General features: G+C 40.1%; 1 protein-coding gene across 6 annotated transcripts in view; it reads left to right on the top strand.

Annotated features, from left to right (window-relative positions):
- TP63 (tumor protein p63) overlaps nt 1–13629 on the top strand; it is a 270789-nt gene that overhangs the window by 193055 nt on the left and 64105 nt on the right. The window lies entirely within an intron of this gene.

Below are 13629 nucleotides of genomic sequence, written 5' to 3'. Positions count from 1 at the left end.
AAACAAATGACCAGAGCTACTTGAGTATCTTTTGTCAGTGGTCTCAGTTAAGGGTCACTGATGCTCAGCATATGGAGAATGCTTTAAGACAAGTTAATTAGAAAGGGAGAAATTAGCATGGATATTTTATGCCTGGGTACTGCCTACACTGATATGTGAACAGTGAGAAAGGTTATATCCTTCTGAGAGACTTGCTCACAAGCAGTCCCAAACTAACAGATTTTTCTTTTTTTAACTGGATTGAAAATTCATTTTGAAGTTGTCGCTTGGGCATATGGTCGTGGGGCATAGATTAGCTCCTAATGTATTGTTTTCTTAATTTGTTTGACTTTGGGATTGAGACTCCAGAAACCAAAACTATTAATAATGTTTGAAACATTTAAGCAGAAGAGGGAATTATCTTTTTCCATAAATTCCTGTTTTAAAATGAAAATATTCTTCCAATTGCTAAATTACAGTGAGACATGATATAAATATTTTATAATATATACATGTAAAATATTTGAGATACTTACAGTGTGTCTGTTTTAGTTACCTTGCAAGCCTGAAAGTTACAGATATTGTGACCCATGTTAGGGCTCAGCCATCCAGCAAAGCTTTGCCTTTTTATGAAAGCAGGGGCTGTGGTTCTTTTACTTTAGTAACAAGCCAAAGTAACAAAGTAACAAGCCAAAGTGTCTAAGGAGGCAGAGTGGTGAGTGGAAAGAATTCAGGCTTTGTGGTCAGATAGACCTGAGGTTGAATTCCACCTCTCTCTATCTTTGTGGCCTTAGGCAAGACACTGTCTCCAGGGCGGTTTCTTCAACCCTGAAATGGGGATAAATGCATCTTGAGGCAGCAAGGTTATTGGTAGGTTTAGACGTAACGAATGTAGAGTGCATAACAGTGCCTGGTAAATGGTGATTTTTATTAGATTAGGTCTTGAATTTAGGATTAGAATTTGGGTACGTCAGGAACTGCACTAGGGAATCCAATCTGTGGAGTACCTCTAGCGTCTGACACCTTCCACCATGTGGTGGAGGTGTGTTAGCACAGCCCTTAAAGCATTTACCCCAGTTAGGAGCAGGGGAAAATGCTATCTGCCTGGGGCTTCTTGAGACTATAATCTGAAGGGTTCCATAGAAAAAACAGAATTTGTTCATTTTTTTGTAAAACATTTTAATTTTGCATTGTAATACAAATATACATTTAAATATATTTATCTCCCTCATTTAAAAAGCATCTTCAAAATTAGAGTTCCAGGAAGATGAGTAATATTTATCCTGTGGGTTTGAGTGACACTCAGGCACACTGCCATGTATATTTCTGATGTACAAATACCTTAACCATGTAAGAGGCATGATTTTGAGATAATTGATTTGCTCTGGGAGAGTAGTAGAGTGCACTTTAGTTATTTTTATAGTTTCAGCCCACAAAGAACATGGACTCATGCTCTAAATGGTGATTGTGTTGAGCAGTAAGCAGAGCTCCTTTTTTTTTTTTTGGCCTAACTTTTCTGAAACCAGGACATCCTAGATTTGTTGGGATGGCCCCAGAGGGCACAATTACCACAGATGGGAGAGAGTCACCGGGTGGCAGATTCCAGCTCAGAGGGTTCTGCTGGACTGGAATGCACCACCTCCAGTGGTAGTGAGCGCACAGCCCCTGGAGTGATTCAAGATAGAAATGAGAGCCTGACTTGAGTTTTAGGTGAGAGAATGAATCAAGCGGTCTCTAAAGTTCCCTTTGAATTAAAAAAAAAAAAAAAAGCCTATGCATCCAGAAGAGAAGGCCTTTGTTGCTGGAAAGAAAGAAGAAGATAGCAAATGACCAGGCAGATGGTTCAGTGGGGAAGAGAGCAGACTTTCCGGAGAGGCAGTGGAGCAGCGGAGCTAAGAACACAGAGGCCAGCCTGCTTTGCTCGCCTGAAGACAGGGCTCTGCTATTCTGCCTGAAGCTGTGGTCGCGGATAGGAGGCAGCAGCTCGAGAGGTAGGCTGGGGCCAGCCTATGTGGGTGAAGGTATTTGGACTGTATCCCACAGGCAGTGGGGCTGACGCTGAATACTTTTGGAGCACAGGAATTATCACGCTCGGAACTGTAGATAAAACCTATTAATCCGGCATTGTATGGGAGTTAGTTGGAGGGGGCCCAGAGAAAGGAAGCAATCTGGAAAATGCCACAGTAGTGCAGATACTAGATGGGGGGCTCGTTCACTCAGCGATATGGTGAACTGATGTGGGAAGGACAAAAATGAGAGGGCAAGAGGCAGCTTTGGAAGTCACTGCTTCCAGAGGCTACATAAGAAGACAGGAAGGAGGAATGGAGAGCCAAGGAAGGGGCTGAAGTGATGGACTGTCTTACTAGAGGAGAGCTAAATAGTTAGTAAAGGCTGCCATGTTCTAGCTGCACCCTCTGTAAATTGCTTAACCTCCCTGGTGCCTCAGTGTTCTTATCCATCACGCTCAGTTTCTGCAGTCCTGTCCGACTCTTTGTGACCTCATGGACTGTGGCCTGCCTGGGCCCTCTGTCCATGGGATTATCCCAGGCAAGAATACTGGAGTGGGTTGCCATTTCCTCCTCTAGGGTATCATTCCCACCCAGGAATCAAACTCGCATCTCCTGCATTGGCAGGTAGATTCTTTACCTGGGAAGCCCTTGTTTTTATCCATAAAATGAGGGGAATGACACCTACGCTCCAAATTTGGTTGTGAACATCCAGTGAGATAATGAGGTGAAAGTGGTTTGTAAACTCAGAAGTCTGTCCTCCTGCAAACTGTTCCTGCTGCATTGGGATTGAGGCAGGAGGAAAGGCTTGCAGCTTCCTGTTTTGCAAAATTAAATTTCGTGTCTTTTCACTCTGAGCTCTAAGCTAAAGGTACTGGGTGAATGAGGTGATTCTTATACAGCCTATTTCAAAACTTCCTAGATGTTCTCTCTCACCCCCAGTAATAAATGCTGAAAGCCTATTAGCTCCCAAACACTTGAGCCTTCTGCCTTTCCTCTCTCCCTGTGGAGGAGGAACCCAAGGAATCTGTAGACTAGAACCCACACACTTTTCCTGGACTGATTGGGAGGGCTGCTTGCAAGAGATAAGGACCTTTCTGTAAGGCTCGTCTAACAATTGTCTTCTATTAGGGTGGCTGCTGTCACACAAACAGCACTGCCCACTTCTCTCAGGGCCTGACACAGTAACATCCGTGCCTAGGTCATAAGTCATTGCTTCCAGGGACTCATTTCCCCCTTGAAGCACCTGTGTGGGGAGAGGCCCCTGTCTGTCAGAATTCTCATGACTGAATCATGGCCATGAGCTAATGTCTCTGGCTTTGTGAGTCAGTGCTGGCCCAGCCTCAGTGTTGTCGGTAAGAAAACTGAAGACCCGGGTTAGTCTCCCCTCCTGTCATTAGCTTGCACAGGGCAAAAGCAGACTGAGTCGTCATCAGAAAGTGGTGTTTTGGAAATCATGTTTGGTTCTTGTCCTGTGTGAGGATGTCACATTAGTGTATGAGTTTCTTTAAGTATTAGCAATAATATTTTTACAAATCCTGTGATTTTTTTTTTTTTGGGTGTGCTTTGTGTTGCTTCAGGCAAAGTAGGTGAAAAGATGTGCTTGGGAGATGAATGTTCTTGTAATAGGCAAGATGTAGCTTGCAGGAAGCATCTGTAACCAACCCGTTCCGCATACGAGAGGGCCAAGACTTGTTTGTGTTTTATTGCCTGTTCAAACACGCCTAATTCTAAAAGGATTTATTAACTTTTAGAGGATTCCTCTAAAAATGTTATTCCTTCATATAACAAGTATATGTGTTGATAGCCTGGTGGTTAAAATAGGTACCCTTGTGCTATGGGGGCAGTGCTAACATAGACCCAAGGGTTATAAAACTAGTTGTCAAAAATGAAGCAGATGTAAAAATATTAGGAGTATCATGAATAATTCATAAATCCACCTATTAATCCCAGAAGCACAAAGAAATGATGGTTTCCGGTTTTTTGAATGTTCATGGTAGAGATTTTATGCAAAGAATCATGAGTGAGGAACCTGGATATTTGCTCACAAGTACTCAGAGATAGTGTCCAAAACTTAATCAAAGAGAAAATAACAGGGAGAAGAAATCAGTGATGGGGGGTGGAATAAACTTTAATACTATCACTGTCAATTAAACAGCAGGATTTTTAATTGTCTCTATCCCTCTCTGTCCTTTGTCTTTATCATATACAGATCATATATATGTATAGTGGCTTAGATGGTAAAGCGTCTGCCTGCAATGCAGGAGACCCAGGTTTGATCCTTGAGTCAGGAAGATCCCCTGGAGAAGGAAATGGCAATCCACTCCAGCAGTCTTGCCTGGAAAATCCCATGGACAGAGGAGCCTGATAAGCTACAGCCCATGGGGTCGCAAAGAGTCGGACACAACTGAGCAACTTCACTTGTAATTACATATATAGAATTACATTACAAAAGTACCTGTGGGGTCATGAGAAGCCTGCTTGTTTTGTTGCTTTAGTAGCCATTACATATGTACCTACTTAAATCTCTGTTCTTCAAGAAGTAGTCAGGTTTTACGGCAGCAACCTGGTTCTTGACACACCTACTGGGAAGAAGGTTGGGGGGGCGTGCTGTCATTTCTAAAAAATATTCAGAGCCCACAGAAGAGCTGTTCTTCCCCACTACTTCTGCAGCCCCTCCTGTTTTCCCTTCTTTTGTCCCTTCTTCTTTTTTCATTCTGTCAAAGGCATGAGCTACAGTGGTGAAAAGAGCAAAAAAGGTAAGAAAAGGAAATGGAAAGAAAAATAGGAAGGGAATTTTCCAAATTATTTTTAGTGCTTCTTTTTAATATTAATAAAAACTTTGAACTTCTAAAAGGGAATTTAGTGTAATGACAGTTTTCTTCCTCATGAATCGAAATATTTGCAGACTTTCTGAGGTTTTTGTAAATATTGTGTGTGGTAAAGACATGCGTTGTTCTTTGTCTTGGAAAAATCAGAAGCATTTTGTCACTCAACATGAATCTGGGTTGATTATATTTGATTAGTTTCTTAGAGAAGGCATTGTTTCACATTCAAAAGCTTAATTTATGTTTTGTTAAAATTTCTTTCTTGAAATATTTAAAATTTTAGCTTCTCTAAACCTTCAGAATTACCACCCACCCAAACTGGGATGAGCAAGTGTACACTTATCATGGCTGTCATGAAATTTCTCCATTGGGTGCTTTGTAAATTTTGTATCAAATGCCTGCACACACGTGTACCATGGTGCCCTTGGTGAGGCTAAGTTGATGACCCCTATCTTTAAGTTTCAGTTGTTACAATTCACTGAAACACATCTTTAGTTTCCAAGTGCATTTCTTGAGCACAGAAGGTACACTTTTGAGAAAACAGACAAAACTCTACTGTTTATGAGTTAGCAAGGGAACAGACCCATCTGAGACTCTATTTCCTCTTCTTTAAGGTGTGAATAATCTCCCTTGCAGGTTATTGAGAGTGCAGCGTGGGAGTCCTCAGTCCAGTGCTGAGGAGTCCCTTCCTAAATCATGCTAGTTACTTTTAGAGTTGATGCTGTAGGCTAATCCTGTTCATTGGTAAGTTAGCCCTTCTTCAGAAAGCTCACAGTCTATCACGGCAAACTGATAAACCTTGCTGTAATTCAGTGTGACAGGTGCTATAATCTGTCTGGAATGTCCCCCTATCCACCACCCTTCTTGTCTGCCAGGCTGACTACTACTCAGCCTTTAAAACTCACTGAAAGCCTTAATTGTAGGTGAAGTCTTTCCCTTGCCACGTGTCTTCCCTGCCCCCTACAAATGCTAAGGAGTTTCTTTTCTTATGTTCATTACACTTTTGTACGTGTATTCAGAATCATAGTGCAAAGCATGTCTGTCTCTCCATTACCGTGTGAATTCAGAGGTAGTGCCTTTGTCTTTTCATCTCTGTATCTTAGTGCTGGCGCATATAATGGGTTATATAATATAATGGGTCTCAACAAATATTTGTCAGATGATATCCTTGTCTGAACAAAGTGTGATGCAGCAGAGAAAACAAACTGATTTATTCAACTTCACAGAGGACTTCACATTTAAAGTTGACTCTCCAAAGATGAGCAGGGTCTTTCAATGGGGAAAAAGAGAGAGGACATTCCAGGTAAAGGATTCAGGTAAGCGAAGGCATGGAGACAAAACTTTGTTGTGTAAGTCTCGAAGTAGGAAAGGGTCTGGCATACCTGGACCTTGCCATGTTTGGAGGAATTAGACAGGAGCAGAAAATGAAGCTGGAGGGAAGTTTAGAGAACCAGATGGAGAGGCCACTGAATCCTAAGGAGTTTGTCTCCAATGTTACAGGCATTGAGGAAACACAGAAGGACTTGAGTGTGGAGGTGACGTCATATGCCAGTTCAAGAAGATAATGACAGTGGGTGGAGGTGGGAAGACTAAAGGCAGGCAGGCTGATTGGGAGGTTATCACAGTAATTCAGATGAAATAAGGCAAGGGAAAACGAAGGTGAGTGTGGACTTGGGAGTGGAATTTCAGTGTGTATTTCAGAGACAGAAGCCCACTTTCCATAATTGGGGTTGTTTTGACTCCTAAAATTGTAGAATTTCCTCCACAATGGTTTTTAGAGCTATTTCTTATTAAGACTGTGGTAATAATGGCACCCCACTCCAGTACTCTTACCTGGAGAATCCCATGGACGGAGGAGCCTGGTGGGCTGCAGTCCATGGGGTCGCTGGGAGTCGGACACTACTGAGTGACTTCACTTTGACTTTTCACTTTCATGCATTGGAGAAGGAAATGGCAACCCACTCCAGTGTTCTTGCCTGGAGAATCCCAGGGACGGGGGAGCCTGGTGGGCTGCCGTCTATGGGGTTGCGCAGAGTCGGACACGACTGAAGCAACTTAGCAGCAGCAGCAGCAATAAACATGTCAAAGCAAGTATATCTCAAATATTTGGGGGAGTTTTGGGTGTTATGCTTTTATTTTTTTCTCTTAGTACTCATCTTGGCTGTTTAACCTATTGATTTGTGTGGGGCCTTCCCAGATGGCCCAATAGTAAAGAATCTGCCTGCCAATGCAGAAAGTGCAAGAGACATGACTTCAATCCCTGGGTCCGAAAGATCCCCTGGGAGAGGAATATGGCAGCCCACTCCAGTATTTTTGCCTGTAAGATACCATGGACAGAGGAGCCTGGCAGGCTACAGTCCATGGGTTTGCAAACTAAGCACATGACTGAGCACAAAGAGTCAAAGAGTTGTGTATAAGAGGACACACATGTCTGTAGTTGACCAAATCAAGAAACACCTTCTGCCCCTTCTGGTTCTGTCTCGCATGGAAAGAGTCTGAGAGGAAGTTTTATCAGCTGAAGAAGGATATGCTCTGGCCAGGGAGCCAATGATTGGCTTGATGGCTTTGGCCAGGTCTTTTTGCTGCTTTGGGTATCAGTTTCCTTATCTATGAAAAAAAAAATAGTGAAATATTTAATCTTTCTTCCTATTTCTTATCCTAAATATAAGAATGAACATTTTTGGCTGTTTACTGGGTAAAAATATATAACACTCTGTGTGTGCGTGTGTGTGTGTGCATGCACATGTGCTCAACTGCTCCATCATGTCCACCTCTATGAGACTCCATGGACTGTAGCCCACCAGACTCCACTGTCAATGGGATTTTCCTGGCAACAATACTGGAGTGGGTTGCCATTTCCTTCTCCCAGGATCTTCCTGACCCAGAGATCAATTGAACCCACATCCCTTGCGTCTCCTGCATTGGCAAGGGGGTTCTTTACCAATCTGTCCCCTGAGAATAATATATCTAACGTTCACAAATATGTCTGTAGCTCACAGAAAATGGAAGCATCGTTCACTTTAGTTTGGGGTATAATGAAGAAGAAAAAGGAGCATGTTATGAAAAAAAAAGCAATGCTCTTTTACAAAATCAATAACTGGAAAAATGTACTTGTGCTTTAACCTATGGTTGTCCTTCAGTTCAGTTCAGTGAGTTGAATTATAAAATCTCTCGATTCCTTTTTGCTGAGTGTTAGAGATAAATTTGTTACAAAGGATATTTACTGTTTTAAAAAAACTGCTTTCCTTTTACTGATGCCCAAAGAAAAATTCAACATTTTCTTGACAGATACTATTTTTCTAAACCTAGCTGTAGGAATTGGACCAAAAGGGAAGACTTTGTAAATCACCTGCCTAGAAATCGAAGCATCTGAAAAGAGGGATCAGGAAATAAATTCAATGTTTCTTCCTGCATTAGTGCCTAGAATATACTCTTTCTGAAAAGTATACTCCAGAGAGTACTCTAACTGGTACTTAAGTATAATATGATTAAGAGTTTTAAGCATTTGGATCCGAAAGCTAGATGCAAGCAAACAAGTTAGAATCTGTCTGTTTTTAAAGAGTCTGCTTCCCCTTCTCCTTCACTTAATTATTTGACCCAGATATTAAGGAAGGGAGTGGAAGACTTAGAGAGGAGTGCATGTATTAAAATTCTATCTAGATAGTGTTTGAAACAACTTCTTTGAAAATTAGTTCCTTACCCTTCTTAATTAAATTGAATGTCAGTGATCTCTATACTTTTCTGACAGTTTTCTTCAAATATTAGCCCTTTTAGTCCTTTCGTTAGCAAATCAAAATGTAGCCTTAACTTTTTTTTTAGCCAGAATAAACTGTTTTTTGGGGGTATATTTGTACTTCATTAAACAGGCACATCACACTGCTATATAATAATCTTTCTTTATACAATTTGGGAAGTACTGATACTGATAACATATTAGCTACACGGTCAGTCTTCATTTTCTTGTTCTTTGGAAAGAATGGCCAGTGGCCATTTACTGGGATTAGAATAGGAAGGGGGAGGAGTAAGTAAGAAAGCATGAAACTATTGTTGACTTGAAAACAGTTCAGCATATCTGGAGTTCAAGTTTAGACAGAGACTCTTATAGGTAAATAAAGCTAAACATTTACAAATTGTAGTTAAGAGCTCCACTTTTATCAGTCTATCATAGTTCCTGATACAAAGGGTAGATAATTCATGGGTTTGAAAAACAAAATAACATTTTTTTAATCTACTTTTCAATTTGATTTATTGTGACTCCCATTTTCATGGCAAAGGTTAAGAGTAAAATTCATTTTATCAAATTTAAAAAAATTCTGAAAACCACCTGGAAGGTCAATATGAACCTTCATTTTATTGGAGTGCAGAACTTCTAGTTTAGTGACAGGAGTTGAACTCATCAGCATCTTTTCTTTCCTAATGTTTTATCACACACTTTAGTGATATATGTATTAATCTCAAATATATTTTTCATTTGCCTGTTTTGTATATGTGTCATTTCCCTTTCCAAAGCATGCAAGATTTTTCTACTTTTGTTATACTTAACCACTTGAGTGAAAGATAAATATGAATTCTTCATCTAGAATTCAGTGTTTTGGCTGAGAAGACAACTGAGGATCTATAATCATAATTGTAGGTGTATTTATAGTTATAGTAAAAGAACCAAATTAATATGGGCATTAAGAAAAAATAAGGTATTTTTCTGGGCATCAAAGGAATAAGAGAGCATGTTCTATAAACATTACTGGAACAAGGAATGAATGTGTAAAAGTGGAGTGAACATCACTTACAAGATCTGGAGCAATTGAGATACAGAATAATATAGGACTCTGTAAGGTTTAAACCACTGTGTAAAATTGTTCTCCTATATTACTAGGGAAATGGGGCAGGGGAAGAAAAACCAAAGTTCCTATGCCAGCTTTTTCTGGATGAGATAGTCCTGACGTGCTAACTCAGAGGAACAGCCTGGCCTTCTGTTGTCTGTGTGGTTTCTCTTTCCGATACCAATGCTGCCAGCTTCCCCTGAAGTGAAAACTGATAGGAGTTCAGAGTCTAGTGAGGTGAGAACAGGCTCTCACTCTGACGACAGCAACAAAAATCCTTGTAATTTTGACGTAGATAGTAGTTATTTATCTGGTTGAGGTCTCTTGGCTCCTGAGTTCTTTCTGCGCCTATGAAATATTTCCACATGGGTTAGTTAGCTTTATTATTAGTTTTCCACCCAGTTGATTGGCTTAAGTATCAATCTATTGCAGAGGGTAGTTTAAGTAGGCAGAAAATTTTGCCATTCTCTTTGAAGATGTTTCTTAAATGATCTTTGTAAGTCTTGGTTTTGTGTATGCATTTGCAATGTACAGATTATTTTAACTTCCACGGTGTGAGCGTCACAACAGCACTCCATGTTTAGTGCATTACCCTCATCTTCCAGTGTAGGAGGAGGATACGGAAGCTCACAGGGAAGGTGAGGAGTCTGTCTCTAGATACTAGGTCGTGGAGTTAGGACTCTGCTTTCTGGTCAAGTGCTCATGTTACAAGAGCAGTGCAAGCCCATTCCACATTTGCACTGTTTGAGCCTCCTCCCGCCTCCTCGTTTTATTCCTCTGTTACAGGAACACTATAATTAAAGAAGCGGGCATTTGGCTGATAGGTAGTAATTTTTAATTTACAATCCATAGGGCTTGCATTTTATTTTTTGGCTTGGAGCTAGGTGTGCATTAAAGCTATCACGTTCTCATTAGGAAAAATGAATCTTCAAACCATGTGATTGTTCTAATTCTTTTTCTCAGTAGGTTTTACTAAGTGATTGGTGAATGAAAAACATGGAAGTTAGCTTTGTATTCTCTGTATAGGGCATGATGGGCTACACTATCCTTTTTTTTTTTAAAGGAGTCTCACCAAAGTGAGACTCCCCTGTCCTCCTAGAGACAGGAAAGATGGCGCTATCTTCCTTAAAAAAATAAAATAAAATAAATGCCGCACTACCTGGCATGTAGTTCTTAGTTCTTCAACCAGGGATCAGACCCCCTCCCCCCTGCATCCACTCCTGCATTAACTGCAAGTAGTCGTAACCATTGGACTGCCAGAGAAGTCCTTATACTGTTCTCATAATCAACCCCAGGGACTGGCAGATGGACAGCTATTAGAGCTAATTTCCTGACTTCAAGGAGTTTGCTCAAGCCCAACTGTCCTGAGTAGATGGCTCAGGTGCAGTAGCTCTGGTACAACTCAGACACAGTAACTGGAACTGGAGACTACTTACCAGCTAAAACCAAAGTTACAGTAATGACCTAGCAAGGGAGGGTAAAATAAAAACCCGCTTGCTTCTTCTCTCCTTTTTTAATGAAACATAATGTTTGACTTAAAATTTTACCCCTGATCATATAGTCAGTTATGCTTGTTCCTCTGAATATGATGTTACGGTGTCAGGAGTTAGGAACTGATGACCAGTTCCAAAATGCAGATAGTGGAAATGAATTGCTAGGTACCATTTATTGAGCATCAGGTCACGAGCTCCACAAGGCACTTAATATTATAATAACTGATTCATATAAGAATTCTGCAAGGTAGGTGAGTAATATTCACATTTTACAGATGCAGAGGTATGTATCTTTCTAGGCCTGATATCATCTAGCCAAAAATAGCAAAGCAATGCTATCAATCCAGAAGTGAATGACCCTTGAATGAAGGGTCCTTCCTGTTATTATCTTGGTTTTCATTATTTCATGGCTGTTACTATTTTATAGCTGTCATTTTGCCTACCCCAATTTAAACACTTCTAATGAGATAAAGAGAGCAAGACAGACTGGATCTTTCCTGATTCCCTATTGATAAACAGTAAATGAAATTAGTTTTGCTAAAGCCTTCTACTCCTGGTTCCTTTACTTTGCATCCATCTCCCTGCCCCTGGGGTAGGGGAATAATACGAACTTCCACTCAGTTTTAACCCTAGATCATTATTTAATTTTCTCTCCACTCCCTGTGGTACCTAAAACAATTAAAATATGTGGGAGAAAGCAGAAGTAGTGACAGTGATGGTATCAAGAAGAAAGCAGGGTGAATGAACAGAAGCAAATGAGAACTTCAGACTGATATGCAAATAAGTTCATATCTAAGTATAAAGAAAACATTGTGCCTTTGGCTTGAAAACTACCTTCCCAATTGGCGACCATGTTTAGGATTATGTAAGTGCAGTGTCTTCATAAGTAGCCCAACACCTCTCACCCAAAGAATGCAGAGTGCTCCGCAAGCAGTAGAACTCATAATATCCCTGTGGTCTCGGGATATTTTTTTAATGCTCTGTTTTATAGACTGGGAAGTCAACTCAAGATCTACTGATCTGTCCACATACACAAAATAGAACTAGGACTAAACTGTAACTCTACCTTCCTGTTTCCTTAGATAGGATTTGAAAGATTTCAAACCAATTTGAAAGATTAATCTGACCTTAAAAATAGCAATTTTTCTCTTAATTTTTTTTTCTTTTAAGAAGGAAAACACAAACTGAGTTGTAGATATATTTGCATAGAAGGTAGATCTTGAAGGCATTTGTTTAAAATAGTAACTGTTTCCCTAAAGAAAAAAAAAAAATCAAAAAGTTAGGTCTCTGCTCCACTGGGTTTTGAAACCAGATCAGTTTTAGCAATTAGAAAAGAATGATTCTTTTGCACTCTACCATTTGTCTTCACATGAAAAATCCATAAATTCAAGTGGAAAATATTTTATTTTGAAAGATGCATGGGAAATAAAGAATCATCCTGAAGAAGTTTTGTTCAGAATGTACAGATATATTAATTGCAGGTAGAAGGAAGAAAACAAGTGGTATGTGTGTGTGCATGTGTGTATGTGTATTGCAGATAAAACAGATTTTGAAGGTTAAGAGACATGACGATACTTGTAAGGAATGAGGGAGACAAGACCGGAGGCGCCGGGAAGCTTGACTACTGTGGAGTGCTCAGTTGAGACTTGTTCTTGCCCATGGCCTGCAGCGTTTATGTAGAAATTGGGGACGCTTTTACTGGTTCCAAACCCTTACCTGATCAGACCTGCCCAGGTTTGAGTTTGGGAAAAAAAGTGTTTGAAGTAAACAGGAAAATTACTCACCTTAATGATGTGTTTTACTGGCACTGACAGTGCTTTGATAGTCTGACTTTTTTTTTTTTTATAAGTTTTGGAGAGGAGAGACTTGATGAGAATTTATCCACATTCTATTTCGAAAACATAGGTTCTTATGCTTACCCACTTGATACTAGGAGGTGAAGGCAGTAGGTTTTGTGCCTTTCAAATTTATGGGATTGCTCCTGCTCCTCTTGGTCTAAATCAGGAATTTTCCATTAGAGATTTCTCCTGAAAAGCAACGAAGTAAAAGACCACTCATTCCCTGTAAGTTCTATGTGTGTCTCTCTCTGACTGTTCTGCTGCTGCTGCTGCTGCTGCAGAACAAATCCTTCCTAGCAATTGGGGAGTAGGTTCCTGAACTTGTAGGTTGCTTTCATTGATGTTAGTGATTAAGATCATAATCCAACTAGTTTGATGAGAGTGTTTGGTACACTAAACAGAGCAAGCGCACCCTTTCTCCCTTCTCTGTCCCTGCCCCATTGGAATATAATTCCTAAATATCTGCTTAGAATGGGACATTCTTTTTTTAAAAAATCATGTTGATATTTTGTTCAAATATAATAATTAGATGTTGATTTCTTAAAATTTTGTCCCTTTTTCTTTTTGCTAAACTTGTTAAAGTTTACACAGTTTTCAACTTTGAGAGCTGAATCATGCAGCAAGATTAAAATATTTTAATCTTGATTGGGCTAGAGATGTGTGGT

This window comes from Bos indicus x Bos taurus, chromosome 1, assembly GCF_003369695.1.
Source record: "Bos indicus x Bos taurus breed Angus x Brahman F1 hybrid chromosome 1, Bos_hybrid_MaternalHap_v2.0, whole genome shotgun sequence".
NCBI lineage: Eukaryota > Metazoa > Chordata > Mammalia > Artiodactyla > Bovidae > Bos > Bos indicus x Bos taurus.
The sequence above is the reverse complement of the archived record's forward strand: the minus strand, read 5'-3'. Positions and strand labels throughout refer to the sequence as shown.